This window comes from Rhinolophus sinicus, linkage group LG02 (assembly GCF_036562045.2).
Source record: "Rhinolophus sinicus isolate RSC01 linkage group LG02, ASM3656204v1, whole genome shotgun sequence".
Classification (NCBI taxonomy): Eukaryota; Metazoa; Chordata; class Mammalia; order Chiroptera; family Rhinolophidae; genus Rhinolophus; species Rhinolophus sinicus.
In genome coordinates this window covers 155,123,308-155,136,121 of record NC_133752.1, presented here as the reverse complement: position 1 = coordinate 155,136,121, position 12,814 = coordinate 155,123,308, and the positions used below count along the sequence as shown (strand labels likewise).

At 36.7% G+C, this 12,814-nt stretch overlaps 1 pseudogene; it reads right to left on the bottom strand.

Annotated features, from left to right (window-relative positions):
- Positions 1–12,537, bottom strand: part of LOC109456197 (histone-lysine N-methyltransferase SETMAR) — a 35,476-nt pseudogene extending 22,939 nt beyond the window's left edge.
- Between the last annotated feature and the right edge of the window lie 277 nt (positions 12,538–12,814).

Sequence of the window (12,814 nt, the reverse complement as noted above, 5' to 3'; positions counted from 1 at the left end):
ACAAGAAAGAAGCCGGTGAATCTAGCTTTTGTTTTGCAATCCTTTGGGACATGCTTACAACAGAGGATTTTGTGATGAGTAAATTTTGGTCATTCGAAAAGAAAAGTACTTCCACTAATGTATTTGTCTCCTGGCTGTGGTTTCTGAAGTCATATTAAATTACACTAAGCTCTTCTCTCATTGCCACTGGTCTTTTACTATTTAGCAGACATTTAGAAAGATGATATGTGGGTGAAAGATAAAAAGCTGAATGATGGCCACTGCCTTGGGGGAGATGTTCTCATAGGGAGGATGTGCACTGCTGGGCAGAGCAGGGAGGTCATTTATGGGCAGCAGGATGGTTAGAATTCTCTCTTGTGTTTCTCTGCTGTCTCTCTCAAAGTGTAGCTTAGCTTTGCCAGACTAGTTATTTTAAGCTCTTGCAAACAATTTCATAGCTTTATTTTTGCCCTTGGCTCCAGCACATTGGGGCCCCCATGCAGTGCTTTCTTGGCATTAAAATGGATCTGAGCTGTTTAACGGCTGGGGATATGGAAGGTTGGCACAGCGGGGAGGGCAGACAATAGGGTAGGACGATGCAAGGCTAGACCATTAAGGATGCTTCTTTAGGAATCTAGAGGGCTAGAAGTACAGTTCTGTAGAGTGTGTAAACTCATGCATTGGTTTGAAAGCCTTTCTGATACCAGCAAAGAAATCTTTTCAGACTACTTTGAATTTCACTTCCTTTTGTTTTTTAATTTGAAAATTCATATTTCTCCCTTATGATAGCTTTTTATCTATATCTTTGTATTTATGTATCTATGTATTTATGTATCGATGTATCTATCTATCTATCTATCTATCTATCTATCTATCTATCTATCTATCTATCTATCTATCTATCATCCATCCATCCAATCTTAGTTTTGGAGAGAGATTTCAGGAGTGAGAAAAATATGTCTAGAAAGATAATTTGAGCATACAGGTTATGAGTTTCAGTTAGTAGGAAAGCAGTGTATAGGAGGAGATAATACTGCCCTGTTACTAGTTAGAACACTTAAATTGCTCATAAGAAACAAACATAAATGGTGGGCTGAAGTTTCCCCTACATCTGGAGTCTGCAGTGAAGCACTAGTGCTGAGGAAAAACAGTCCTCATTTTTACCATCTGTGAGTTCTCTGTGATAGGGGATAAGGTAGGCTCTAAATGAGTAGATGGAATAATTTGAAGGAATCTGGACTAGGTTATGTCCTCTGTCTCTGGCTCAAGATTCCCTCAAATCTCATTGCGAGGATGTTTCTTCTTGGCTACGACCTTGTTAATATCCCATAGCAGTCTTATCAGGTTTTTACACCTTAGTGTGAATTACTTTATTGACTTTTTTCCTTAGATCCAGGGAGAATGATGAGTAGATGATGAGAGAGAGGGCAAAGGGCAAAAGAGTGAAGAAAGTAGATGTTCGGGGTACTACAGGTCAACTTCTATTTTAAAACTTTGCCTAGCAGTGGTCATGCCTGTGGGCTTTGCTTCAGGGCCTACCAGCTGCACGTATTTCCTGTACCCTTCAGCAGTTCTCAAAACAGAATCTTTTTTCCATTATTGAGATGTGACATCTGTTTTAAATTATGTCAATTGTACCCAGATAGTCAAGTGATTGACACCTTCAGAATATGTATGAAAACTATGGTAAAAGTGATGAGCCAGATGCTTCCAGTAGACTAAATTAGTACCTGCATGTAAGTGAGTCATGGGATTGGTGCATTCACTTTTTTGGGCCACCAATAACTTACTCCAGTATAGTAGTACTAAATGGACCCTGTTGGCCAGACGTTTTTGTACATGTAAAGAACAAGGACTCGTCTCTATGTGACAATTTTCCTTTAAATAATTAAAAATACTTAATACTTGGGATTTGTATATTGATTTACTAGCATCTTTTTATCAGGTTTCATAAAATCTTTGTAAGGTCCCTAAGCAGGCAAGTATATTATTAATCACAGTTTTCTAAGAGATAAGCCTGTGAAGCTAGGCCAAATCGTTTACTGTGATAAATTATTATACTTATTTTTGCCTTTTGGGTGAATCCTCTCACTTCCAGAATTACACAAATTCTACACACCATTCAGGTCACATGTAAGTCATAACATACACACACATACACATATACATATATATTTTTAAACAAACTGTGATGGCTTTGTACTGTGTCAACTTAGCTACTCTGGAACTACATTCGTTTCCCCAAATTCTCGTCCTTGTATGGTTTTTGGTCAGTGTTGGTCCCAGGAAACATTTTGCCCAAGATTTGGAAAGCTGAAGTGAAGTTGCAGCCATATTGAGTTCTGAAGGTTGGTGCTGAGCAACATGCTCTGCGGCAACTCTCCACATAGTTACAGGTGGTACAGGGCAGTTCCCAGTCCTGCGGCTCCTCCAGCTCTCACCAGATGCCCTCCATCAGCTTCCCCCAGTTTTCAGCCAGGTGACCATGCAGCTCCATGGATAAGGTTCCCAGCAGGTCATCTAGGGTATCAAGGTTGAGGTGGTCAGAGACAGACATAGGTCTCAGCTCATCCTCATGGTTTCTGGTTGTCTTTCTTCTCATCTATATTCAGCTTACCCTCCCCACTGTCAGTTTTGCTGACCTAACGTGAATTAACTATAGTGGATCAATCATTGTCAGAGAAAACAACCTGCATAGACTCTTCCATCAGCCTGCATAGATGACTCCCACAATTGCATACTTTCTAACCTCTATAATAAATTCCTTTTATATATTATTTTTAGTGATAGAGTGATGCAGCTGTGACTGATACATAACAATTTAATTTATTTAACAAGTATGTAGAATGTAAGCTACATGAAAGTAGCAATCTTTTAAACTTATTTTTTTTCACTGCTCTATCTCCTGTCCCTAGAATAATGCTTGACACATAATAATCCCTCGCTAAATAGTAATTAGATCAGAGTCATAGTTAGGACTCTTTATAGAGAGATAAAACATATAGTCCCATAAGTTTTTATTTATCTCACATTTCTGACACCTGTGGGAATTCCAATCAGAGATTTGGCAACTTGTTGTATAGGTCTGGAGATCAGCAGAAAAATCTGGATGGAAGCTATATAGATTTAGGGATCATTACATAAATGGGTATGGATAAGAACCCAAGAAGAGATGAGAAGGGAAAGAGGCTGAGGAAATAAAATTGAATGAATGCCTATTCCAAATTATTTACTACCTGGTAATTGAATTATATATTCACACCCTTGCAGTGGCTTCAGTGGATGAGTTATATAGCCATACCTTGACACTGGACTGGGCTCTATGACTTGTTTTGGCTAATGGAGTGTTAGTGGACATGATGTGAGCAGATACTTGAAATGTGCTTGTGTAGTTGGCCTTCCCCTCTTATGTTCTCGTGATCTTCTATGAGAGACATGCCCCCGATTGCCATTGTCCCTTTAGGCTGTGCTTCTTATCAAAACAGGGAGAGTAGACCTGAGCTCAACTTGCAACCTGGAGTCAAGTCCAGCTGACACACAGTCTGAAGCTGAGCCAACCCCAGTTTGATCGAACTACAGTTCGCCTGCAGGCTCAAAAATGCAAAAATAAATGCTCGTTATTTTAAGACCCTGAGTTTGGAGATGGTTTGTTAAGCAGCATTATTGTAGCAAATTGCTAAGTAATAAAACTAAAAGCTATAAATTGAGGAAGAAGAACCATAAAAGGACCTGAGAAAGAAGAGCCAGATGGGTAAGGGAGAATTTAGGTGAGAGGAATACCATGGTTGCCTAGAGTTTGAGTAAGGAAAAACCGGTGATCACTGTCAGGTGCCTTAGAAAGGTCAAGAAAGTTAAGAACCAAATTGTACTCATTGGATTGGACAACAAAGATTGATGAACTTTCTATCTGATTTCTACAAGTTTCTCTGTGAAGTGGGAGATGCAATCTTCTGAGAGTGAGAGGGAAGAAGACTAGACCTGGAAGAAAGCAATAAAAGCTTAAAAATTCACTGAGGGGAAGAGGAGAGAGATATCATGTGACTTTTCTCCAGCAATGACTGGAGACTTGAAAGAAGAAAAATCTGGTGGTTCATGTGGCTTTTTTGGGCTGTGTGTGTGAGACTAAAAGACTTAAACCTTTTCCTGTCAATTTCATCTATTATTAACTATTTCAAATTCCGGCAGCACTAGAATCTATATTGTATACTTTTGTACTTTTTTTATATATTGTCTTATAGTCTTTACTGTTTTATGTGCTAGTAACATTTTTTCTCTCTCTTTGTATATCCATCCACCTATTTGTCTATCTGTCCATCCATTCATCTGTGCATGCATGTATCCATCCATCATCCATCCATTCATCTTCCACATCATTCCTTCAAGGATGTGAGGGGACATATAGGTAATATTAGGTTGGTGCAAAAGGAATTGTGGTTTTTGCAATTACTTTTAAACTTTTAATCCGCAATTCCTTTTGCACCTACCTAATATTATATTCAAATGTTAAATAAAGATTTCAGAATGAAGGAAAATATAGATTAGAACATATGTTAGTCACATAGTAAGTACCCCAAATAATTTTTGATTGATTGATCAAATAGCAACCCAGAAAGAAACTTGCGCTCATAGACCCTGAATTTCTACTTCAGAATCTAACATTGAAATTAGGTTATATTTTAATATAAAAAAGGGAATATGAGCAAGTTAACATGAAAAGAAAGTAATATTTATATTGTAAACTCTCAAAATGGAAAACTTTTCGTTAAGACAAATTCTCCTTTGTATATTAAATTATACAGAGAAAGAAAGTATTTTTATGTAATTTCCTCCATTCTCACCAGACCTTATGATCAGACTCTCTTGTCAAACCTGTCCCTTAGGACAGATAAAACAAGTAGTGTTGTCAGTGGCTAGACCTTTACATAGAGACCATATTACTATTTATCTTCTTAGGAGATGGGGGGAAAGGCTGCAAAATACACATTGAATTCCAATATTTTTGTACACACAAAAACTTACCTTTTGCCTCTTTTAAAAGGAGATTTTTGTTTTCATTTCACTTACTTATTTTTATAATTCACACCTGGAAAAATATAGGATTATTTTTATGTTCAAGATATTTTTGCAAAAAAAAAGAGAAAAAGAAAGAAGTTTGTCTATCCTGGTTAATTAAGGCTTTTCCCAGCTTCTCTTCAACTGGTAGAGAAATGAAATTAGTATCATAAGCCCTATGTGATCATTATATTTCACAATTATGCTATAATTAGTACTTAAAAGATGGATTTAAATGGCTGGTTCCATTTCCCTTTTAAACTTAATATTCACATAAATTGAAAATCATTTAGCAAACGTACCTTTATATCTCCTTGGGTTCCAGCAAGAGCTTTTTAAGAAAATAGAGCATAAACCAGTCCAGGTCATTGGTAACCTCAGCTTTTAGGACCACAATTTCCTCTAAAGCTTCTGGCAATACAATTAACTGCAGTCATTTCCCAGACCTTCCCTACATCCCAACAGCTGCTGTGATCATCTAGGGACAGATGATTCTCCAGGACAGGAGACAACTCTCTATTGATAAGACCCAAAGTTTTATCATTGCACATCTTCCCTTGAATTTTAGGTTAGCTTTTCTTTTACTCTGTTGATCAGCACCTAGATTGAAACTCTTTTGTATAATTCTATGAAATTCATTTATCCATTTAATAAATACATTTCTAGGGCTTTTTATGTGCCAAACACTGCACAGAGACCTAGGAGTGAGTACGATGATGAGTCAGACCGCGTATTTCTTTATTCTCTTTAGTTCTGGAGACAGGTTAATAAACAGATAGAATACAACATGATAAGGGCTTTCATCATATTTATATCTCTTTGTTTCTCCTACTAGATCAATGTATCTAACCTTGGGGTTGTGGAGTGGTAGTCTATGACTGTCCTCTTAGAAGTTTGGGTATTTTCTATGATAAACACTTTTAAATTCATTTTGATGATAATTTAAAAATTAAAGCATGTTCTTGGTCATTTGGATGACTAATTTGTCACTGAGTAACATTCTGTAATTTTTGTACTCAAGTGTGTATTTACAACTACGTGAAAAAAATCAATTGTAATAAACAGACTCTTATTCACATCGCAAGATTGATTTTTCTATACAGCATCATTGGTTACACAAAATTGAAGCTGTTAATCATAATTTGTTGTTTTTGTTTTTATTTAATATGTAAATTTGTTTTGATCATGTAGTTGCATAAGAACACAAGCAGAAATAGTTAATACCAAGTTTTATGCTTTTATTGTTTACATTTAGTAGCATTCTGATAGAAGCCATTTAAGTCAGAATGGATGGTTCTGCACTTGAAATTGCAGGGTCATTTTCCTTTGAAACGAGTTCACACATTACATGTGTTTGAAAAATATAGTTCTGGTTCTATGTCAGTGATATTTTAGGGATGCTGTTCCATAAAATCCGTTTTTTCATTCCCTTTGTGTGGGCAATAACTATCATCTGACAGCTTACAATTGTCCCTATTCCATCCTTGGCTCCTGAAGTGAGAGGAAGCCCACCTAAATATCATTTAGAATGTAATTTAGAAATACCCAAGGGCTGAGTGTCTTTTAACCCCATTAAAATTATCTATGTAGCACATGAAAACATTCAAGCAGGGTTAAGTACAGTAACTCTCTGGGTTATTTGCAGGTCAGATTATCAGTTTTTTAAATGGGTTATGTGTATGTCAGGACACTGGGAGGCATGGAGGATAGAATAAGATGGAGACTATGGAAATTATGCTTTAATGCCATTGAAAACTAGAAAACAGAAACTAAACATTATTGGGTAGAATACAATTTGATGCATGTTTAAGCAAAAACTTCAAAGAAATTTCAAGCTTGATGTTGGGGATTGCTTTCGGATGATGTAGAAAACCTTCCATGCTCTGGCAATCTCTTCTCTGTCTTAAAGGGCTACTTTAGTGGAAACTTTGGAAAGTGTTGTACACAGGAAGTGCTCCACAGAGCTAGAAACCTGAAGCTGATTCTGCACATTTACGTGGGAGATTAAGATTTTCTTCTGTGAGATTTCCTTGTGGTAACTTTGTGTACTCTTGGGTATATTCTGGGACTCCCTACTATGCTGTCATGACAGTCATTGTACTTTTCTTTGTTTAATCTACAGCAAAGTGCTTATTTTACATAAGGAGTTGCAGACACTTGCAATAGTTACTAGGCCCCCTCTGACATCTTCTGTCTACAGGTTGGAAACCACCAAACTCATTGGTGTTCCTTCATCTGACCTCACTATCTCACTCTCCTCATCTCTTGGTCTCTGCCTCCCAGTGTATCAAGTCTACTCATCCATTCAACAAAGGTGCTGGGTCCCTGAAATGCGAGGAGCCATCTATGTGTAATTAGAAGTTCTAAATATGCTTTCCCACAACTCTCTTCTCTATTAAATATGACCTCTCCTTGCATTTGGTTTAAATTCGTTATCTATTTAATATGGGCTCATTAGCCTTAATGCCTCTGTTTTAGTCAGCTTGAATCAATAAAGCACTATAGTTATTTTGGATCAGATCTTCAGTTTACCTCTCCAATTTGGTGGCTGATAAATCAGCAGGCTGAAGAACCAGATCTGGATCCAGAGTCATGAGTTCATTCATCCTCTCAATCTTCCCAAGGCTTTTGTGAAACCATCTGCCAACATTTTGTGTCTATCTTTTGCTTGCCTTTGTCTTTGAATAGTATACTCAAAGCAGGTGGTGGTAGCGTGGCCAGTGTGAATTCAGGATCTTCATTGGCATGTGTGAGTGTTTGTATATTTTGAAAAGTATGCTCTAAGATTATTATGACATGAGTAATTTCGAATCTTAATATCTAATTTAATTTTTTCAAGTACAATAAAGGAATGCATATAATTTTTATGTTTTTAAAAGAAAGCATGGATTTTTAAGAGATTGCAAAACCTGACCTTAGATTTCACAGAGACAATGAGATCTTGCCTGGTTTCCAGATGTCACCCAGCACTGACACAGAGCGATAACACTCTACTTTTAATGCTCCATTCCTGATAGTTGAGGATAATTGCTGCTTATCAGTAGGTCAGATTTCCAGCAATCTCTACATCTTGAGGGCAAGGAAATAATAAAAAGCAAACAAACAGAAGCCTTTAGAGTACTTGAATATATACATAATACGCTGGTCCGCAGAATCATACCATGTGGCTAACTTTTGGCCCATAAAATGTAATAGAAATGTTGGTAGGACTTCAGAACACTTCTGTGAAAAGAAGAGAGTCGTACCCTTTTGTCATTCTTCCCTTTCTTCTTTCTGCTGCTTTAACAGGGCTCCTGTAGCCTTCTTAGACTGTGACAAGTCACATAGGTCAGAGCAAAGATGGAAGGCCTCTGATAGTAGCATGTGGCGTCCTCTTCCCTGGATTGCTTGCCTCTACACTTCTTTTATACAAACGAAATACATCTTTCGCGTTTAAGCTACTACACAGTTGGGTTTCTGTAACTCACAGCTCAACCAAACTTTAACTGACAGGCCTTGTTAATTTGATTTCTCAGTAGCTTAAAGGGACCAAAGTAGAAGCAGGAAGGGCTGCTTCTGGGAGCAAGTGAGGAAACAGAAAAATTATTAGCGTCCAGGAAATCAATTAATGGTGATGTGGCCGACGTCAAGTCAGCAAAGAGGCAGGAAAAGGTGTAGAATATTTCATGAAGTTTTTTTATTGAAGACAGTTGACTTTTAAAAACTTCTGACAAATAGGGTAAAACTCAGTTACCTGTAGGTTTGACACTTTAGACACTTAGTTTCCCTTGTCACCTGTTTTGTCAACAACATTTATGGAGCTAGCCACTGTGCAAATGAGGACAAAAAACAAATGCAATTATATCTCTGCATTTAAGGTATTCACAATAGATCCCAGGGAGGTGAGAAATTTGTCTGGATGATTATTCAGGGGTGTGCGTGTACATTTATTTTGTGTATGTGGGTAGTTGATACAGCTTGTTAGTTCAGGGAATACTCCTATGGTTACCTATAGTTGTGCAAATTGTCCTAGGTCAAGTAGAGAGACTGTGGCTGAGTGTAAAACCCAATAATCCAACCTCCTGGTTTAGTTCTCTAACAAATGATGCTGCCTAGCTTGTCCTAAACTCTCTTTAAATAACTAAAATTTATTTCCTTCTTGACTACCTTCTGACAAAGGGACTCTTGTTCCCTTCAATTCTGTCACTCCCAGAAATACCAACACAAGAAGCTTCATCAGCAACTAGGGTCACAGTGTCAGACAAAACTTATTGTCTGGGTGATTTTATTCCAGGAAGAGAGCTCTTAAAATAATACCTAAACACCAAAAAGCAGAGCTGGACTCATTTATTTCCGAACTTTTCACAGTTCTTTTTTGTAAACCCAACACACTGAATAATTAATTTTCAAAATCTATCGGACACCTTAGTCACTACCAATTTTTGTGGGCAGAGATAATGACTTGCATGGAACATAAGCAGAGAGTTGATTTTAAGTAAGGAAATGGGGTCAGGGAGAGGTTAAGTGGCTGGCCTGGGGTCAGATAGCAAGCTGGTGACTCAACTTTGCAGCTCCTGGATCTGAGGCCTGCAAAGAAAACCAGAACCCATTTCCTTTTGATAAGTTAACTGCTCCATATCTGCGGTCTGTCCTAAGCTTTTAAGAGCCACATTCCTTTTGTGACTGCAGACCTGAGCTCCTATGACTTTCATCTGAGTCTGGGAAAATACTTTCAAGGTCAGACTATAGTATATAGAAGGCCGAATAGCACTTTATCTACCCCTGAAAATCATTATGTAATACATAGACATTGCCATCTTTTTGGTGTCTTATGATCTACATACAGTACGTATTCATACTAACCAGTCTGTAGAACACATGGCCATATCTCGGAAATGATGACATGGTGTTTGTGGAGTGCTTACTGTGTGTCAGGCACTCTGTGAAGTGTTGCACATGGATTATCTCATTTAGTCCTCTTTAAAACGAAGACCTTGTTGGGTAGGTCAGTTTATAACCCTTTTTGCCAATGAAGATGTTGAAGCTTTTCAGGGGTTAAGTACCTACCCCAAGTTGATGCTGCTAGAAAATGGCCAATTAAGGATTATGAACCCAGGTTTGTATGACGCAGAAGTCACTATGCTATACAAAACTCTGGTGCATACATACTGATATTTCCCCCTTGCTTCTGTTATTTCAGTATTTTTATACATTAAAACTTTGTGTGGTTATAATTTTCCATTTCAGCCTTAGGCAAAAGGTCTAACTAAAAAACAAAATAAATTAAAAAAAAAATAATTGAAATTTTAACAGTGTAGTTGATTTTCCTACCTGCTATCAGATCAAAGATGCCTCTGTCATTGTGATGTTGTTTGGAAATCTTAGATATACATATATACTTTAGAAAATAACATTTTCCAAACTAAAAGGCTGAAAATCAAAATATTTGAAAGTGGGATTCTACTTGAATGTTCATGATGTATGGTGATGCTGCTTGGACTTCTTCCAATATTCTTCATTTTTCTGGAAAACATGACCCCCTAAACTAAAAAAAGATGAAGGAATGGATATTTTTGAAAGTTTTTGTTACTTAAGAAGTTTGCTCATAAAAATGGACTTATATGTGGGTTCATTGGAGAAGCATCTATTTCTTTCAAATGGAAAACAACAATTATAGAAGCATAAGAGCAGTACAACTTAAGTCTTAGATTTTCTTTTTAGGTGGCAAAATGTCAGCTTGGAAACTGATAGATATTGTAAATTGAGTTAAAATTTTTAGTCAGAAATGATTTTATTAAAGTATAGAGCAAATCATGAGAGAGAGAGAGAAAAAGAGAGAGAGAGAGAAAGAGAGAGACTGGAGCATTGGTAGATAACACAGTTCAATCAACCCAACTATTATCAAATCAATTATAAATAAAAGAGGGAGGAGACCAAGAAAAAATGAAAAGAATGGAAGGGTCATATTGTAATTTTTCAATATAAGAATATTTCAAACTTTTCAAAAATAGCATACATTATGAATTTGCAGGGATATAAAATGTTGAGAAGGAAACCCTGGGCCTCTTTATTAAAACAAGATGGCTAAAGCATCCCACTGACTCTGTCAATGGACCTAAATTGTGGGCTATTCTCTTTGAGGTGTGAGCAAATTTCTTGAAAGCTAAAACTATAATTTTTTAAAAAATTAAAGTAACTTTTTTTTTTTTTTTTTTTACATTGCGGAAACAATGTTCATTGTGAAAAACAATAAAATAGAAAACCCAGATCAGTGAAAAGGAGTCTTTTATACTCCTATTATAGCCACTGTTAATACCTTGGGGTTTGTTCTTGTAGGTCCCCGTGTCCATGTGTGCATGCAAACAAGCACATATTTGGATCATTTTACATACTATTTTATAACATACTTTTCCTGCTTAGTTGTAAATCAGGACTTGATATTAACATCCATAAATATTTTTATATGGCATAATTTTCCATGACTGTAGTTGGACATTTAAGATTGTTTTTGATATTTTGCTACTATAAAAACCATGGAATAACTTTGTCTTTTAGGAAAATTTTGAACTTATCCTTAATTATTTTCTTAGAGTAAGTTTTTATAATTTCTGGATTAAAGAGAATGCAGATTTGAAGACTTTTGAAACATTCTGTAGTGCCCTCCAGAGAAGTTTACCAATTTACACCATGATTATTGGTATACATGGCCCAAGGTTAGCTTGGAAGTTTCAAGGAAGTATTTTTGTTGACAACTGTGACTGCATTGCAAATTTTGAATTGTAGAAATGTTTTCTGTGTGGTTAGCTTAGAATAAAACATTGTATATGTCAATACATGGTATATATTATTATTAATGTAATTATTACCATTGAAATCCAAGATTTTTTAAAGGTCTAATTAAATGTCATGCAAATTCATTGACTGCTGGCCTTTCTAAGTCTTCAACATGTGGCCAGCTTAGATAACATTAAAATATGACATCTAGAGAACTTCTGGAAAACAATGGCATATGTGGAAAGCGGATGCTTTATATTGGTAACAGTTAAGTTTTATATTTGGAATGTTGAATCATGGGGATAAGACTAATATCTTTGAGAATATATGGGTTTTTCATTTTTTGTTTTGTTTTTCAAGGAAGCATATCAGCACACTATCCCTACACTTATTCTTATGATTGGAGATATAGGTGGAACTTCATATCACATTAATTAATTATTTTATTCAGTCAACATATTTATCAAATATCTACTATGAACCAGGCCGTTTCCTATCACTAGAGACAGAGGAACGAACAAGACACACCAGCTCTTCTCTTATGGAGCATAATGTCTAGACTACCTCTCCTACACCCCTTCCCCATCCCCCGGGGCAAAACTGTATTTATTTCTCCTGTTGCACTGTATTGTAATTACCTGTCAGTCAGTCAGTCTCCTCACCAGGCTGCTGATCTCCGTAAGGGTAGAGCCGCTTGCATGCTTCCTGCTCTATTTCCAGCCCCTGGCACAGTTCCAACTGAAGTTGCTCCATGTATCCTAACTGGATGGATGAATGTTCATTTACTATCCTTTCCTTACTATCCTTTTAGGGCTAGTTAACCTTGTTTGAGTAAAACAATTATACATATCTCATGGCCACAAGAAACTCCTGTTTGACTGCAAAAACAAGTTAGCTTTTCCAGGTCGAAGTCCTACTACCTCGTCCCTCCGCATTCCCTGTGCTAAACAACTCATGGTTCTCCAAGTGGGCCCTGTTCCTTTACTCATATTTTCCCTTTGCCTATATAACTAAATCTCTCTTAGTTTCT